Here is a 20,066-nt window from a genome sequence, read left to right on the forward strand (position 1 = left end):
TTGTTGACAGTGGTAGCAGGGGGTTGCAACTCTTCATGGCACTGGTTAGGAGCCTATAGTTTGCTTTGGAGAAATGTTTCATCCCTTCTGCTCTTCAGGAATGTCAGGTATAATTGTGAATGTGAACAAGACTGAATTGTGATGTGACCTGACCAGGGGGGCAACACACAGGGGCTAGTGCAGAGAAGCACTATGTTGGTCATTACTAAGTCTAGGACATTCAACTCCCTTGTGGGAGTGCAGACTATCTGTTACTCAGGCTGTGTATTAACAAAGTCCAGGAATCTTACAGAGAGTGTGTTTGCGCACATATATGAATCCATATTGATGAAAGGAGAGTTGAAATTATGCATGACCTAGGTATTTTGCTCTAGTGAGTGAGTCAATTAGGACCAAGTAGGCAGAGTGGTCCTTGTGGTTCATGATGGGGGACCTGTAACTATCAATGATATGGAAGGAGGTTTTACAAACAGTTAGTTGGACTTGGAGTAGTGCTGCACAGCCATACACTTTGACCAGTTTTGCTGTGTATTTGTCTTTAATGATGAAGATGTAATACACCTCTGCCTTTGGTTCTTTCATGCTCTTTCTGATGTATGAACGTGTGGAAGGCATTGTGCCCCTGCATGGCCTGGCTGTTCTCTGCAGCCTTGAATCATGTCTGTGTGACTGAACAGACATGGCCATCTTCCAATGTAAAGAGTTCTTCCAGTGAGTGCAGTTTCTGTTTTACACTCCTTGCATTAAGCAGCATAACCTTCAGTTTGTCTGTGGTGGATTCTTTTAGATTGAGAATTTACCTTTGACATTGCCTAAAAAAGCCACTATGGGGGAGGCAAGCACCTTCATATAATACAGTGAGGTACATCTCCAGTCATTCACTGCAACATGGACTATGACAGAGTCATAACAATAGTTGTTGAGAGACTGTCACCTGTCACACAGCTGACTGTGATATTCTCCTTCTCCATCCTGGTGAAGGGGACATATGTGTGTCTCACTATGGAGTCACTTATGAGGCAGGCATTTGGTACTGAAGTGTTTTGCCTGATGGGCTTATTGGCTGAGACACTGGTGTGTTTATTATTATATGTAGTGAATTCTGTTGGATCTGCAATGTGTGTAGTAGATTTGTGACAGGGAGGTCTCTGATCTTGAGTTAGGTTTCTAGAGAGTACCTCCTCATATGTGGCTTTATGTGTTGTGAGCTTATGTGCAACAGATGAATTGTATGTCTTGACAACATGTTTGATATCTGGTTTGTTATGTGAGAGAACCGATTCCAAATTCATAGCACAGATACATCTCTCACATATTGCATTTGTTTTAGCAATAACTGGTTGTCAGTATACATGAGGAAATTGCTCTGTTGTCTAAGGATGCCCATGTAAATCAGGCTACCTAGAGACATGGTGGGAAACTGTCTGTCCATTATGAAAGGTATATTCTGTAGTAACTAATGCGGAGTGGGCTAGATGGACTAGGTTTTGGTGCAAGACTAACAAAATGTGTCTATTTTATGGAGGGCTAGGGTTAAAGAAATGTGTCAATGTTTTATAATGCACACCCGAATTGCTCGCACGGCAGCAGTACATGCTCTGAGTAGCTATAGTAAACTGAGTTCAAACACCCCAAAACACAATACTGGAATACAAGTGAAGTTAAAGTATTTTAAACAAGTAAAACAAGGGAAAGGCCAACATTGAGCCATATTCCATCAATCCCCAAGTCAGATAAATTCTTGGCTGCTCAGTTCTGCCATAAGGGTGCAGGGCGGGCCTTCATAATGTAAGAGGGCTAGTTTTAGTACTCCAGTGATACCAAACAGTCTTTATTCAGCAAACCTGAATAAAGCATGTGCTATAAAATACAGAAGTCCTAGAAATCTAAAGTGCAGAAAATCACAACAGAAGAACAAGCATTTTAAATAAAGCAGCAATCCAGTAGAATACTCCAACAAGACTGTAGACAACAAATTGTCCTAGTGTGAAATAAATGGACAGGAACACAAGTGCTTAAACCAGAACTAAGACACTTTCAGAATAACAGACACAATAAGCCTTCAACCAGCAAAGACCAGCTTAGAAGGGTGTAGGCTATCCTCCCCTGTCACAAGAGTCTACACCACAAACCTTCCTAATGTTTAGAGGCCAAGTATGTAAACCACACCACAGACAGTTTGAACAACAGCCACAATAAGCATTCAACCAGCAATTCCCAGGTCAGAAGGGCAGAGGCTATGCTCTACTCCCACCAGAGTGCAGACTACCAACCTTCATAATGTAAGACAGCTGGCCTGAAGCCCAACTGCTTAAACCAAAAGTAATAGGCTTCGAATTACAGTTACAATGTAATGCAATACCAGACAGATGACAGTGGCATGTTTTTTTTAATCTACCCACATATATCATCCATGGTTAGTAGGCCCTATGATATCTTGATGAGAAAGCCCTGTGGTCTGTCTAGATGTTGCATGTGTCTGGTGAGGTTCCTGCAAAAGACAGCATTTTCCTGTATTACTGTTCTGATGATTTTGACAACAGTGCTGTCATACAATCCTGAGATCTTCATGCAATGGCATGTATTATGATGTGCACCATACTTATGTACTGGAAAACATTAAAGAGAAAGGTTATACAGTAATGACACACATTGCAGGCCCTGCCTTCACAATCCTTACAAGAGAATACACTAGAAAATATTCTCATGATGATGCTATCCACTGTATCATTTGGTAAGGCAAATATAACTTACAGGTACTATTATCATTTAAAAAACACAAATGCAGATATACTAGGCACAAATGTAGCTATGCACCTTGTGCATCAGACACAAAGCTTTTGTATAGGAAACGACTCAGCCAGTATATCCAAAGAATTTATTTTATAGTACCAACAATTGATGTGCTCCAGCGCCTCGGCATAAGCCTTTTAACAAAGTATATTGTTCGTACTATAAAATAAATTCTTTGGATATACTGGCTGAGTCATTTCCTGGACTATTTTTCCTTCTTGGTGGTTTAATATACAAAGCTTTTGTATGCCTGAATCCAAAAGAGAAAAAATAGGGATATGGCACAGTTATTATCACTTGCACAAAGCGCTGGGGGGGGGGGGGGCAGGATTCCTATGATGGCACAAAAGGTTGGTGAGTGTGTGTGAGGGAGAAAGGAAAGCTGGCAGGCTGTGTGTGTGTGTGTGTGTGTGTGTGTGTGTGTGTGTGTGTGTGTGTGTGTGTGTGTGTGCATGTGTGTGTGTCTGTAAGGGTCCTCCATGTGAAAGTGGTGTGTGGAGTCTGCATGAATACAACCAAGTTCAGTGCTAGCTCTACATCTTGGTATGTTGGACAGGTATGAGACATGCATGGTAGAGGTGGCAGTTCATCGCTGTTGCCTCTGACCATGGGAATTGGATCTGCCAGGAGTTGCACTGGCACCTCCACATCCAAGGTCAGATAAAGTGCTGCTACCTGAGCATGACTGATGGTTGCTGACATGCTCTCATTATGGAACTGTCCAGGACTATGACCCCATGGCCTGGCACAACTGGGTGTGGACAACACAATCCCTGATGGACCAGCAGAAGTACTGCCACTATGGGAGCATGATCAGGAAAGGCCACATAGTCTCTCAACAGATGTTGTGGTTAACCTATACCCATGTTGTTCCCCTCCCAGCAGATGTTCCATCACAGACACTTCTTGTTCCATGATCAACACCCCTTTGTCCATCACAGACACCCCTCATTCCAATGTGTCATGCATCTGATCCAAGGAATCGGTGACACGGTGGAGGCAGTCACACATGTCAGATTGTGCAGCATCCACAACCCTGACTATTTGTCTGGAGTGCCTTTTTGAACAAGCCTCCATAACAGCTGTAAACATAAGTTGAGTGACATCTGCACCAGGTGGACAAGGGACAGCAGGCCCTCTCTTAGCACTCCTGTCAACCCTGCTGCATGGCACTTCACCAACTCTTTGGCTATGGCCAGACCTAACAGCTACAGTAGTCACACTTCCCTGCTCAATGTCATTGCCCTCCAACTGTCCTATATCTGTACATTCAGTGGATTGTGCAGGTGTAGGCCTAATGACTGTGTCCAGGGAAAAATAAGGTGGTGGCTGGAAGTCAATCTCTGTGTTAGATTCAACCTCTGCACCCCTCCTGACTGTGCCTCAGTTTCACCACCATCATCATCAGTGTCTGATGAGATGCTGATATCAAGTGCACAGGGCCCACACTCCCACTGTCATGATCACCTGTGATTAAAAGGGAGAAACACAGGCATACATTAATACCTGCACTACTATGGTACAATATATGCTAAACAACTAACAGCACTACCAGTATTATAGACAGTGCAGCAATACACACAACAGGCCTAAAATGACACATTAGATTACTAGAAATGTATTTGCAGTACTGAAAGAAATGAAGAAAGAGATAAAGTCAACATCATCACATTTAACAGTAAGACAGGAGGCAATACATGTACACCTCTCAATCAGCATGACATGTTACTTTAAAAAAAACATGTCTGACAACTCCAAATGGAGCTTATCACTGTACTAATATTTAATCCCCCCCCCAAAAAAAAAAAACACAAGTGACACTGAAGTAACTTTTATTTCAACTGTTTTACTATACAACAATATTGAACTGGTGATATAAAAAAGCTTCTCGCATCCTTACTAGACGTGCAGCATGGGATCAAACATTTGAGGCTCTCTCCTCAGCAGCTGTGGAAAAACAGAACGGAACACCATTATGAATACCAGTCTAGACTATATTCAACTTTTTAATTCTTACAATTACTCACTGAAATTGATACTTACACATCTGTGGGGTGCCTTCTGCCCTACATTCCCCAATCCAAAGGTCAAGGTTATCCCTCTTCCTTCTCTGGAGTTCATCAAAATGATGTCCGCATTGCTCACCTGTGCAGGGGTTACCTGTCATGCTGGTTAAGCCCTGGCAACACCATTCCAGGTTTCAGATTTATATTCTGAGGAGGAATACTCTCACTGCAGCAACGAGAACCCATGCTCCCTAACTAGGAGTCCAACAAAAATCTTGGACTCCTGAACACCCCAATACTGTGGTCAAACCACACAACCTCTCCAGCAACTTTAGACACACCTGCCATGTCTAATGAGCATTTTCTCACCAATTGCAGTTTATATGGTACTGTTTCCTGCCTATTGCATGTCTTGCACTTACTGACAGGGCACACATTTTACATTTTCAACATTTGAAAAATATTGCGCATTGCTTACCATCACACAAACAAGGTAGGCAAATGTGTGCAATGCCAGGCACCGTGTCTGAGTGATAGGAAGCAATGCACAACAGTGGTGAACAATGCAATTTCTAGCTGATTAGGTATACAGGCATTTCTGTAAAAGGGCTAGTCAAAATGACCATATATTTGGTTCTCCTACACTTGCAGGTATTACAAGAAGAAGGTTGAAAATACAGTTGTGTATCTTGCACTTTATTGTTATAATCTGAAATCTCACAACAGTAAAACAAAACTTGCACACCCTATACTAGAACCCCTTACCATCTGCACTCCACCTCTACATTTAACACCTGCTGCCACAGACTTAGTGAGATGATGTGTGCTATCTTAGTAGTTACTGTAAGGTTCCCTCTGTTAATTGTAGTTCAACATTGCTTACCATGGTTGCGAGATGCACGATATTATTAAATGCATGCATATGGTTCATATGTGCTGTTGGCCGGGTCCTGTCTACAACCTGAGTGGTCCATTTCTCCAGTTTGTTTGTTGCTGAACTTTGTACAAACCAGCTGAGCATAGCTAAATATGTTTATGCCAAGTGGCACATCATGCAAACTCTGGCAATAAAGAAAAAAGATATTTGCATTATATATTTAGCCTGTTCCTTGTAAAATGAGTGGTTTATTGTGAAATCACTTAAGATTGCAGTCACTATATGACATATACATTTCTGTTCTGTACTTCATATCTTTCAGAAAATGCATGCTTGCCCTTTTTCCTGGAATGATCCACATTCACTATACAGGTTTCACAGCCAGTAACACTGGGTCAAGCCTCAAAACCTTGCTTACACAAGCTGGACATCATTCATTTTCATGGCGCAATAATGTGAGATGCCAAGTGATGGCCAGTATTGCATACATGAATACATTCTATGTAGGCTGTGCATGGTACCTACATGGAGTTTGTTGAATCATGCTGGATATGTATTCACTTATTTATGTACATAGGGATGTATGTATTCATGTATTACCCAGGCCTTTTTGGCCATTACCCAGGTGATGTGACAAAGAAACCAAATAATGCAAACAATTAACAAAACATCAAACAGGTAAGGTTTTAATAGCATGCAACTGAAATATTTACAAAACTGTCAAACTATGTATAGAAATACATTACATAAAGTTAGCACACACGAGAGAAAATGTTTAGTAATTAGCGCAATTTATAAGAACTTTAAAGGAGCCATCTCCAAGTCAGAATTCAGGTACAGACAGGTACAGCATTTGATCTTCTCCATGGAACTGTACACATTTGAATTTTCTGCACTGCCTGTTATCTTTAAAGTTTACTGCTAGAACTACATGATACTATATACAATTCAACCATAACCATACTTTTCTTAACTTTATCAGTATTTATATCTAATATATTTTAGTTTCATATATGCAATATTTTAGCTTCTATAGCCATTTTATACTAATGTTACTACTTTTATCTCCTGACATAATAATGCAGTCATATTACAATTCTACACCAATCTGATAAGATAGGTTCTCTGTCTCTCTCCTGTAAAACCTTTACCCTCAATTTGTACACCTTTTACAACTTAATTTCAAACTAACCAAAAAAAAAAATATATATATTCAGACAACGTAGGTCAGCCACTTCACTTTATTGTATAAACAACCAAATGACTAAGCACTTTCGTCAAAACACAAAACAGCTTCTTCACAGTCATTTGGGTTAAATAAAACTGATGTTTAAATAGTAAAACATAAAATCCATTCTCACCAATCAATGATCACACATAAAATGACCTCATAAAACATTACTTCTTTAACTTAAGAAGCTGCTGAAATATATATAACACTGAATGCCCAACTTTTGTTCACTTCCCTTCATGTGGGTTTAAAAAAATGTTTTGTAACAAAACGCAATATAATGTGAAATCACACCCACATTTTGACGGAGGCAAGGGGTTTTAAAGATTGTTGCATAAATATACATTGTATAATAAATATATAAAAATGTAAAAAATTATGTAAGCAAAACCTAATGCAATGATGTGTTAAACAAATACACTCTTAAATCACATTTGCTCTTTGTTTTAAAATTGGCATTAGGAAAATGCTGTTGTTTAATCCAGGTGGACTCAGAGCACTGAGTCTGAGTTGCCATTTAAATTCCTTAGCCTGAACCTCTGTTTTGAGGTCACCACCTCTCTCTTTGTTGTGGACTCTATCTAACACAAAGAAGATACATTTCTTAAAATTTGCACATTGAATACTTTGCAAATATAGTGCATTATGCTCGTTCTTGTTTTTAATAGACCTCAAATGCTCTGATATCCTATCACAAAGCCTGAAAATAGTTTTACCTACATAAAACTATTGCAGGTGGTGCAGGTTGCAACATATACTAGCACAGATGTATTACAGTTACATTTCCCTGGTCATGCTATAGAAAAGTTATAATTTTTAATCAACACATATGGGCCATCATTTATGAATCTGCAGTATCTGCATGCACCACTGAAATATAACACATTGACCCCCCCAACTGGTTTCAGCCTTGAATAAATGTTGGAAAGATTGCTTGGACACAAATACTAAATTGATATTGGGCAATATGCCAAAAGTGGTTTACAGTAGGGGAAAGAACATCAAAAACACTCCTGAAAAACATAATGGTTTTACTAAACACCACACTTTTTGATGTTTAAATGTGATACATTCAGATACTATAGATTCATAAATGATGGCCCATATGTACTGATTAAAAATTATAACTTTTCTATACCATGACCAGGGAAATGTAACTGTAATACATCTGTGCTAGTATATGTTGCAACCTACACAACCTGTGATAGTTTTTATGTAGGGAAAACTATTTGCAGGCTTTGTGATAGGATATCAGAGCATTTGTGGTCTATTAAAAACAAGAACATGCATAATGCACTATATTTGCACATTATTCAATGTGCAGATTTTAAGGAATGTATCCTCTTTGTGTTAGAGTCCACAACAAAGACAGAAGTGGTGACCTCAAAACAGAGGTTCAGGCTAAGAAATTTAAATGGCAACTCAGACTCAATGCTCTGAGTCAACCTGGATTAAACAATAGCATTTCCCTAATGCCAATTTTAAAACAAAGTGCAAATATGATTTAAGAGTGTATTTGTTTAACACATTATTGCATTAGGTTTTGCTTACATAATTTTTTACATTTTTATATATTTATTATAAAATGTATGTTTATACAACAATCTTTAAAACCCCTTGCCTCCGTCAATATGTGGGTGTGATTTCACATTATATTGTGTTTTGTCACAAAACATTTTTTTAAAAACACACATGAAGGGAAGTGAAGAAAGGTTGGGCATTCAGTGTTATATATATTTCAGCAACTTATTAAATTAAAAGGAAGTGATGTTCTATGATGCCATTTTATGTGTGATCATTGATTGGTGAGAATGGATTGTATGTTTTAGATTTAAACAGTAGTTTTATTTAACCCAAATGACACTGAAGAAGCCATTTTGTGCTTTGGCGAAAGCGCTTAGTCATTTGGTTGTTTTTCAATAAAGTGAAGCGGCTGACATACGTTGTCTGGATATATATATTTTTTGGTGGGTTAGTATATAATTTGTCCCTGTGGACTGTTTGTTATTGTTTTTTCTAATTTCTAACTAATACCACCACTCTATCCATGATGGATATAATTCAGGTAATGCTACATTTTATTTTTAGACTCTAAACAAATGCAAAACTATTGCTGCTTTCTCTAATGTTTCCTCTCCTATTTTATAAATTCCAGGTCCAATAGAGTCAGCAAAGTTAGATGAAATCATATCAAGTTTTGCAGCCTTATGATCTAAGAACTAGTTAGGAGTTAAATAGGAAATCTACATCTGTTTGAACATAGATTGCTGTAAATATAACTCCCAAGACAAATTCACCAAAGTGTAAGTTCTTAAAATGCTTTAACATTTTTGGATATACCGTTAGACTGCAGTTGTATGACCAGTGTTTCAAGCTTAAGAGGTATTTTTGATTGAATAACTGTGGAATTAGTATCCAAGTTCCCACATGAGGGAGGGTTGCAGTCAGAATGACCCCTGCAAAAAATGGTTTCAGTGATATTCTTCAAAAACTAACTGCGCCTATATTCAGAAAGCTTGCCATGGTTCATATGTTTTGAGAAGTTTTCCTATAAGCTTTCATGGTGAATCTGAATTAAACATCCTTTCTTTTCAATTAACACTGAACTGGTGTAAATAATATCAGTATGCAAATATATTTTAGAAGTGTATCTAGTAGGCCCTGTAAAATTTAACTGAATCTATGCAATCTTTGGCTTATACACATTTTTTCTACACTTTTTACTTTCCTTTCAGTCAATACGCTAGAATTAAGATCAGTAGCATGCATCAACACATTGCTAAAATCTAACCATGAGTGTATTTTCCACAATTTTTTTTTTCTTATAGAAGGTTTTGTAAAGCATAAATATTCAATAACTTCTTCTTGGTACACTGATGTTAAAAGTCTACTGCAATGGTTCCAGATTGTTTCATTACACACTAATGCCAAATATGAAAGGATGACCCTAAAAGAGATACATTATTCCATAAGAAGTGCCTAGGCCTAGAGACCAGAATTGCTGTCCTCCAAGATAAAGAATAAATTCCATTGCTCTAAACAAGAACAGTCCTTATATCTTATAATAAACCAGTTCCTACTTTCCTAGATTTTATTCAGTGTGTTCTAGTTTGTCGTCTTCTAGGGACAAAAAACTGCTTCATTTAATCTAGTAATTTCACATCTTAAGCTTGTGTTTCCATCTGCATTTACATTCACTTCAGCAAACCTAAATCAATGCCCAACTCATGTTCTGATTCATACAAACACACACACACACACACACACACACACACACACACACACACACACACACACACACACATATATATATATATAGAGAGAGAGAGAAAGAGAGAGAAAGAGACAAATATGTGTGTGTGTGTGTGTGTGTGTGTGTGTGTGTGTGTGTGTGTATATATATATATATATATATATATATATATATATACAGACAAACACACACACACACACACACACACACACACACACACATATAGATATAGATATATATAGATATATTGATATATAGATGGTTTACTATGGTAAGGTTGATCCAGCTTCCATCGAATCCACTGTACCGAAGTCTGGAGGCCGAATGGAGACAGTGTAAAAGCCGACATTGTTGAAGTACAAATCTCACCCCCATCTCGACCCATGTTAAAGCCTGTTTCAAGGTCAAAATCAAGATGTATTTTGACAATGTCAGAATTCTACATTGTCAGTTTTGCGGATGTGGGTCAGTGATTCCATCATTCGACAGAATCTGGATCAACCTTACCATAGTAAACCTAAATAGATATATAGACAGATAGATATTCTTATCTCCTTCAGACTTACCAGTTAGCACACACACAGTTTATTATAACTTTGTAAATTGTATTCACCACAATCGAACGCAACTCCTGCAGGGAAGGGATTTTCTGAACAGGTTTATTTATTTACGATATAGGTGTTGAATCAAGCACATCAATAATAATGGACTTATCTTGCAACATTGTTGTGGCTTCAACAATTGCTTATTTGTTGAACAATCTAACAAAAATAGTCAGCATAGACACATCTAATATATACCTGTTTACAGTTCTGATTGTCATTTTTTCCTACATTCTGTACAACATAAATTCAGACAATATTTTTTTAAAATAACTGACCGCACCACATGAAAGTCATAGCTTTGTGTGTTGTGCATAATGCAGCATACAGACACCACCATTTACAAATAACAGGCTTTCAGTATAGTTAAGAAAGCCTTTCCTCAACAAACAAAACTATTATTTTCCCAATCCACACTCCAAATTCCTAATTTGTCTTTAATCTTGGATAATAACTGCACAGCCTGTCAATAATTTGATAATTCAATATGATTTCATCAAAAATACATTTCAGCCCCAAACTTGGGTCTTCCTTATTTGGTTAAAACATACATATATAATAATCTGTGACCACAAAGCATTTGTATATTGCTACAAAACATTTTTAGTTTCTAAAGCCAAGTCATAAGTTACTGCTGATGGAAAGTAGACTATTAACCTAATGGGATATATTGAAATGTCTGATACTTGTATTTCCTCTTCCCAAAATATGTATCTATACAGGTGAGCCCCCATTTGTAATTTCTAAAATTAAAGAAAATGTTTTCATTTTTCTAATAAAATATCCCTTCTTTCAACCTGTATAGTTAAAGTAACATGAGCTTTTTCTGTAAGTGTCAGTGGATACTTAAAGGCTCCTAACATCACTTCCAACCCTAAAATGGAGTAGCAGTTTTCCAAACAACTGCTTCTGATACCATAGATTCCCTCAGAGTGTCTTGTCTTGTTTTGGCTATAGCACATATGTAAGGTAATTAACTGTAATCAACAGAAACGTTCAATAAGTAAGCTAAGCCACTTATTTTTCTATGTATTCTTTGGGTGACCTTCATTTGACTGAGACCAAATGAATGAAACTTCATTTCACTGACAGTTCATTTGACTGACAATTAGTACTGGCAGTGTCTAGAGCACTGTAAGGCAAGTAAAAGGAATATGTCCTCCCCCCCCTGTAGTCCGACCCTGGAGTTAGTATATATAGTTAGGGGGGTGGGGGTACAGCCTCCCACACTGGAGGGTGTAGAGGGTGTAGCCCTCACAATTAGTTTCACGTTATATTCTCTGCTTTTAGTTTTATATTGTTTAGTAAAACCAAAGTAAGTGAGGGGCTGCACCCCCCCCCACCCCCATCTATATATACTAACTCCAGGGTTGCATTATAGTGGGGGAAAGGACATATTCCTTTTACTTGCCCTACAGTGCTCTAGACACTGCCAGTACTAATTGTCAGTCAAATGAATTGTCAGCGAAATGAAGTGTCAGTCATTTGGTCCAACTAAAATGTTTGTCAGTCAAATGAGCTTTCAGTCAAATGAAGGTAACCCATATTCTTTAATTACATTACCCCATAACAATTCAGATTTTGCTATATGCATAATTTTTTGTGTATTTGTACCTCAATTTCCAATGTCTGCACATCTAACTTCTGGTGTTATCACTTCTAATAATTTTTTTCCTTAAGTCTGTGGACTCTTCTAATGCATTTTTGCTTGCTGCTGTGGCATTACTCTAAGGTATTTTAAGAGGAGCTGAGGAATTTCTACAGTCATCTGGTCAAATTTCCTATGGTCAGTCTGAATAATGGTAAATCCTTATTCTAGTGCAAGCAAATAAACAATGAGCACAATGAATACAAACATTAACAAGCAAAAATGGCTCAAAGAGAACAAGAATAACAACTCTTTTTAATGCAAAACATCATTACCTGTAAAAACATTATTACCTGGTAGAACACTAAGTATGAAAGCTTGTGTTGCCATTTATATTCAAAAATGTTTATTTTTCTCTTTGAGCCAATTTTTTCATCAATCTGAATAGCACCTGGAGTCTCCCCACAAGAAGACAACACATTTATGGAACTAACCCAATAAATAAAACATGCATGCATGCATGCATGCACACATAAATAAATAAATAAATAAATAAAATTAATTAAATAAATAAGTACATACGTAGATGCACGCATCCTGTTTAAGTGAATGATGCATGCAGAGGTTGCAAATTAAGTACTGGAAGGAGCTTTTAAAACATTTATTTTATGAAAGTTGTAAAACATAACAGATTTAATTGGTGAAAGTACAATAATTTATTTGGGAATTTCAAACAGACTAAACTCAAGATATACTTTAAAGAATATGAGGTAGAAAAAAAGAAGGCAAACAGAACTATTAATATCATGTGATTTATGAAAAATGCTTCATGTGGGAATTAGAACTTTTAATACACAACATGTCAAATAATTCAGTGGATCAGGAAATACATAGCAAACAATGAACAATATATTGTGTGTTCAATGAATTATAACAGGAAAGTCCTGAACTGAATTAACATATTTAAAAAAGTAAGTTTTACTACATGCTGTGTAGTCAATTCAAAGAAAAGAGACTGATTGTTATGAGCATGTAGGGTGTCTGATACTCTCTAGACTGTGCTGATTCATTTTTAATGCACACATTTCTACAGTCATAAACTGAGATATAAATAAAAACAGGTAAGCTAACATTCAAAGAGCAATACTGGAGACTGACTGCAACTTCTCAAGCATTAAATGAAGTATATTAATCTGTTATTTCTAATAGTGCTGTTTATATAACAGAAGAGATGAACTAAGATGTAAGCATTTTGCAGACGCTATCCTAAAGGATCATTCTGACAGTTTCATTTACTTGGAGGTTTGCCACTGCCCATATACCTATGTTGCTCCAATTACTTTATTTATATATATTTCTACTCCTGGAAACATCAAGCAGTGTAATTGTAAATACAAAAGGAGAGATGCTTCCTTCATATACAGTCTCTGAAAATTGCCTTTCTATTTTTGTATGATAAACTTCAGCAACATTTTGTCAGATTTTTTAATTACTGATGCACCACTGAGTAACTAAACAAAATGAAACATCGCACTATCAAAAGTGAAATAAAATATAATGCACCCATGGCCTTCAGTACATCACCAAAACTAAAAATATTTCTAGTGATAAGTAGTTAAGTATTTTAATCATATTTTGTTTGATTAATGAGTTTTCAATAAAAAAGCAATTAGCATTTGCATTTTTTTTAATTTGCAGGTGTTAAATGCCAGCACATACTGTTTTTAATTTAAGGGTAACATGCTGTACATTATCACATTTGTACTCTCTGTATGTAATACTGCCTCATTTTATTCATCTGAGGCTTTCCATATATAAACTAAAATGATAATTTTAGAATGTTAATTAGTAATATCTCCCACACTGTTGATTAAATTTGTCCACCTTAGAATATTTTTGCAGTCAGAATTTACATCTTAAAAACTTGCAAAAAGTAGTCATATCATAGGTCACTGTCTTACACTATCTTCCCTAGCATTCCTTTCAATACATTTATTAAGATCTGTCTTCTTTCTTTTACTCCTCTGCATTCACTTCATAAATAGTTTGTCTGTCTACGTTATTTCTATTGTATTTTACTGCACTTTCATTAGAGTAAATGCTAGGGTGTGCCTGTCATGATGTGCATGTATGATTTATTCAGCAATGTAACATATTTTTTATCAACTCTTATCTTGTTGCAAGATAATATTCTCTGTAGAAAATTCCCTGGTAAACATGCATATACGTTTACCTCTCTATGCACAGATTAATGAATAGCAATGCTGTGAATACTTTAGAATTTGACTTAAGATATCAGTTTTATCAGTGCATATGTGACCATTCATCTTTAATATATGTATATGACACAGCCCAGGAACTATAATGTTAAAAGAAATGGCTTGCAGATGATAACTAATCTGCTAAGGAGTGTATCTGCAGTGTAATAATCTGAGTAATTAGACACAGACCATCTATCATTTTCACTACAGCATGCCTTTCCTAACTCCTAACATGTTGCTACTCAAACTGATGTAAATATTATATAGAGTGCTTTTTGTTGACTACCTTCTTAAAACATTTTTTTAATCTGTATTGACTATACCTTTTTGTTTTGTGCTCTTTAATTGTATAACATATAATTATGTTTTCAAACTTAATGTATGTTCATAATCTGGGCTGAGAATGAAATTAGTCTAATTGGATTAGTAATCTACCAGAGTAAACAAATTGTATAAATAATACTGAAAAGATAAAAAAGATGTAATTGTAAAACTGAAAAATGTGTTAATACCTTCCAACTCAAATTTCACATATGAATGAAGAAGTGCAGAGGAAAGATTGCACACACTGGGTTACTCACTCTCAAATATGGGAAGCAAATGGAAGTGATTGGGGTACTTACTGTAAATGCATTGCATGTAGTAAACTATTGAAAATAAACATTAAGGAACATGAGAGACTCTTGGAAAACATACAAAAGAGGTCTCAATAGTGAAACGAAGCAGGTATCTATTCATTACACTGACCATGAGTAATGCATAAGCCTTTTAGGGAATGAACCCAAATAATTTCAGCATTTTTTAAAAAGCTTTTAAGGAAAGTTAGCAGTATTCAAATTAAATATTTCTCAGGAATAGGGGTCATGGCAGGAATGCTCAGACAAATTAAGGAATTCAACAAATTGTTGAAGCTCAACATATTTATAAAATGAGAAACACTCATAAAAATGATGTGAAGTTTAAAATTAGGGATGACACGTTATGATCAGAAGAATGATTTTCTCCCACAGCAATAACTGTTGAATGACAACCATTCACATACATGAAAAATTCTACCAAAGACATGGAAAACAAAAGCCACTGTGAAAAAGAGTAGCAAACCTAATGCAAGTTAAATAACAATAGATAATAGACGAGTCCAGAAAGTAGGTATGATAGGTGGGTGGGTATGGGTCTTATCTGGTCTCACTTTGCAGGCTTCCATGTCTTCAGATGATGATTTTAATTTTTAAATTAAATCTTCGAACATACCATGAACTGCAGTAATTCCTTAATGAAACTGAAATAAAACAATGTTTTTGGATTTATTCTCACAATAACAGGTATGATTTCTTAAACCGCAGACAACAAATCTGAGACCAAATGATTAATTTAAATGTCTAAACCGAGTAATGTTGTAATTTAGCAATATAGTATATGGATTAGCATCATTTTGAAAAATGAACAAGTGATGTTTTGAGATTCAGAGTGCCTGATAGCAATCAGATGATTACAATATTATACATATTTTAATTATGATGCTGACATGTATGTATTTATGAAAATACTAAACATTTCCTTAAACTTGCTATAAGAGGAGGCATCGTGGTAAACTGTAATTTCTGCAACAGTCAGAATATTCTCTAACAACAGATGCAGATAACAAAAATCGTGTTCAGATCCTTATATTCCCTGACACAGAAACTAAGTAGATCACTTTTACCAATTCAGCTGAACATGTAATGCTGGATGTTAGTTGTAATACTTCTCTTTTTGAACAACTGATCTTACCATATATGTACAGCTAAATTTGCCATCCATCTGCATTATACATTTTGCAAATATTTTAACTCATGTGGTACAGAGGTAACAGTAAAATGTATAATGTAGATGGCTGGCAAATGTATCTGTGCATGCAGGGTATGATTCCGAAAACAGATCTGTTTAAGTAAATGTACATTAGCAAGATGTGTCAAAATGACAATGGGAATCAAAATTTGCTTTTCTGCAGTGCACAAGTAAAATAATGTTATTCATATAAACCTCTACAGCAAGGGTCTGCTTATAAGCATAGCATGGGTCATTCTACAAAATACATTCAAAATTAAAGTAGGTATCAAGCTGCTGAGACAATTGCCTTCATTCGTTACAACAGCTGCCAGCATGCTGAATAGGTCTTGAGCATTCTGGAAGGCAATGTGCTTTATCTTTCCTTATTCTAGCCAGTTCTCTTTACACAGCATATCTCTCTTGCTCTCTCTCTCTCTCATAAGTATGGATTTAAAGGTCAAAGATTTAAATATGGGTTTGAATCTAAGCTGGAATCTATGTTATTAGATCCCATCACTTAAAGACAGTACATGATAGTAAAGCTTTGAATGTCAGACTATATTTGCTGTCTTGCTCTTTACTTCGGCCTAAACTGGCAGTATCTCTTGTATGATGCACAAGATGTTACACTGTGTCACAATAAATTGTTATTTTGTGACAACTATCACTACCTGCCTGGTTAAGATTCACGTTGGTATTCTATAAGTTGCTTTGAAGATTTTTTACAGTATCACTGTCAGAAAATCAGTCAGCACTCATATTTTTTTTTTGCATTTCAAAGTAAATCCTTTCACTTTTTTCACACACACATATTTATATATTTTTTTATATATATATATATATATATATATATATATATATATATATATATATATATATATGCTTTTCATTTACAGTAGGCAGCATAGAATGCACAAAATAAAATCTGCGCATTTTGCATCTCAACCTTGCAAAGCAATTACGTTTGCATCTTGGATAGGTAAACTACTGGTAGTTTCCTTTTTCTAAATAATTATCCATTTTAAAGTATCTTTTCAGCTAGAGAGTCTTAATTTTGTCTCAGTATGTCTACATGCCATCCACTAGTATCCCTGCAACTGCAAAGTAAGTTGTGTGAGAACTGCAAACTTTGGATTCAACAAGTTCTTCTGTATCTCATTGCAAAAGGAATTATAGAAAAGCTGATGAATGTTTAATGTGCTATATTCCTTCATATTACAGGCAAGGAAGTTTTAAAGGCATGCAATACTTTTAACATAAAAATAAAAAAACATGATAATTTGGCTGTAAAAGATGTAAATTCCAGTAGTAATGTGAGACAGACAAATTCAAGGGTTTTATGAAATTGCAGCTATCTATTTAGGTAAGCTGAACAGCAGATCAAGCAACTATGAACTTGGTAACTTCCATGAGGCACTGATAACAGAATCGTCTGTGGTATTACAGCTGGTCAAGTTAAATAAAGGTCACTATAGTAGTCTGATTTAAAACTTGGTAAATCATTATATTTATGGAGGATATGTAAATTGACTAATACTCACCAACATGAGATCCATGAGGAATTAGAAGTATGCAAAATAAAGGCAGAAAATGCTTCCATTGTCAACATGAATTTTAAAGTTCAGATAAAAATCAGCACCATGAGGGTGGCCAACACAGCAGACAAAATTTAACACCTAGCTAAAAATGTCATTGTGTGCATAGTAAATTCTTGTAGACATGTGGGAAGGCAGGGAAAGGTCATTACTAGACCTGATTCTACATATATATCACCTTGCAAAGAAGTGCAATTTATGAAATATGTCACATATAAAATGTATAAATTGAGCAGACACTGATGAACTGTTTGCAGATATAGTAAAGACATATAAATATGCTACATGATATCATATCATACTAATAATGTGTATTGGGTGGAAACACTGAAACTTCAAGGGGAAAGCATTACTTTAAAGTTAGATGTGTGATTACAATGTAGTTAGAACTTCTAAAGCTGCGTTCAATGCATTTGTCTGGCCTTGTATGATTTTCTGTGTACTTGAATGACTTGTTAGGTCATAAACCTAAACCATTGTAGAAGATTTTGCTGCTTTGTGAATAAAAACATAGAAAATACAACATTATCTTTTAAATAGTGCCATTAGAAATATCATTAATCAGTCAGATATCATGAGTCATCTAGCTTGGGAGAAGCTAGATGTTATTAAGAGAATCCAGTGTTCAAACACAACTTTAATCAAAAAATGAGTGAGTATAAATAATCCTAAGCCATGAGTTATGCTGTAGTTTCTAATAGCTTTCCGTCAAGCAATGTGATTTTTTTCTGAAACTATAAAGTTCTGGAAATCATGATGAATGTGAGGATGTATGAAAAAGGCAGTTGTAAAAGCAGTAAAACAAATGATGTGAACATTAACAAGTACAAAGCTATAAATTGCGGTGTGTAGAGAAATGGTACTGGCAAATTAAATGAGACTGTGCAGGGAAAGAAATGCAGTATGTGACACTTGACAGAGTACTGAAAAATAGTCAGTACTATGGAAAATGAAACAGGCATAGAATAAACTGAGTATGAATATGCATAAGGAAAATATCTTCTAGTTATATCTGTCAACCTGGGGATATCATATTAAACTTTCATGTCAAGCTGTGCATATAATACAACTTCCTAGAGGAATGTCTTCTGCTGTTACAGACAGAGAGAGACCAAGAATTAAAGATAATGGCATCACCAGGCAATCTGATCCTGAAGAATAAGCAAATAGCATGGTTGCTTTTATGAATCTAAATTAAATAATGAACTGTATCAACTCAAATGATTCAACAAATGAGAATGAAAAGGGACCCACTTCAGTCTATTTAAGCCATGTTTTCATTCATGCCCAATTCTAAATATTTTTCAGCTTTAGATACAGGCCTATTGTTTTTGGAAGTATGGCTAGATGACATTATTTTAAAGTTATATACTCTTAATTCTCCTTTGAGAAAATGCATACTTCTAATATTCTCATTTACCATATCTGCAGCACCAGCTGCATCTCAAAGGGGAGTTGTTGAAATTATCAAAGGCTTACATTATAATGCGAGCAACATAGATTATTTGCTCTTTGGGGAGCTAAAACACAGGAACATCATGTGAGATAAAGACAAAAAAAACTCCAGGCAAATTGGAGTATAAAAAAAGTCTTAAAAAGCAATAAAGTTTGCTACCAGATTATTATAGTTGAAATATATTGCCCATTTTGTGAGTTGTAAGAATCTAAGATCTTCCCTCATTCATTTCCTAGAAATGGTTCATTATCCTTCAACTGTAATTTTCAGATCAAGACAGTCAGTTTTTGATAACATGTATTTCAGAAGCAAAATATGATTAGGTAACATGCAGAGTAGATATTTAGTAAACAAGAGAGAGAGAGAGAGAAGAAATGACAAAAGCAGGAGCTTCAAGTACTTAATTAGGTATTTATGAAGTAAACTTCATTAAATGATTTTTTTGTCTAGATCTCATCTATCAAGGATATAAGAAACCAACAAAGTATATTAGGCCCCAAAGAAGAGCAGACATTTTCAAAGTGAAAATAGAAATTTTCAGAACAAGGTATGAAAGGGTATTAACAAGATGTAATAGGCCTTTTATGCTTCACCG

Source organism: Protopterus annectens, chromosome 17.part0 (assembly GCF_019279795.1).
Source record: "Protopterus annectens isolate FY-2018-M chromosome 17.part0, PAN1.0, whole genome shotgun sequence".
NCBI classification, from domain to species: domain Eukaryota; kingdom Metazoa; phylum Chordata; order Ceratodontiformes; family Protopteridae; genus Protopterus; species Protopterus annectens.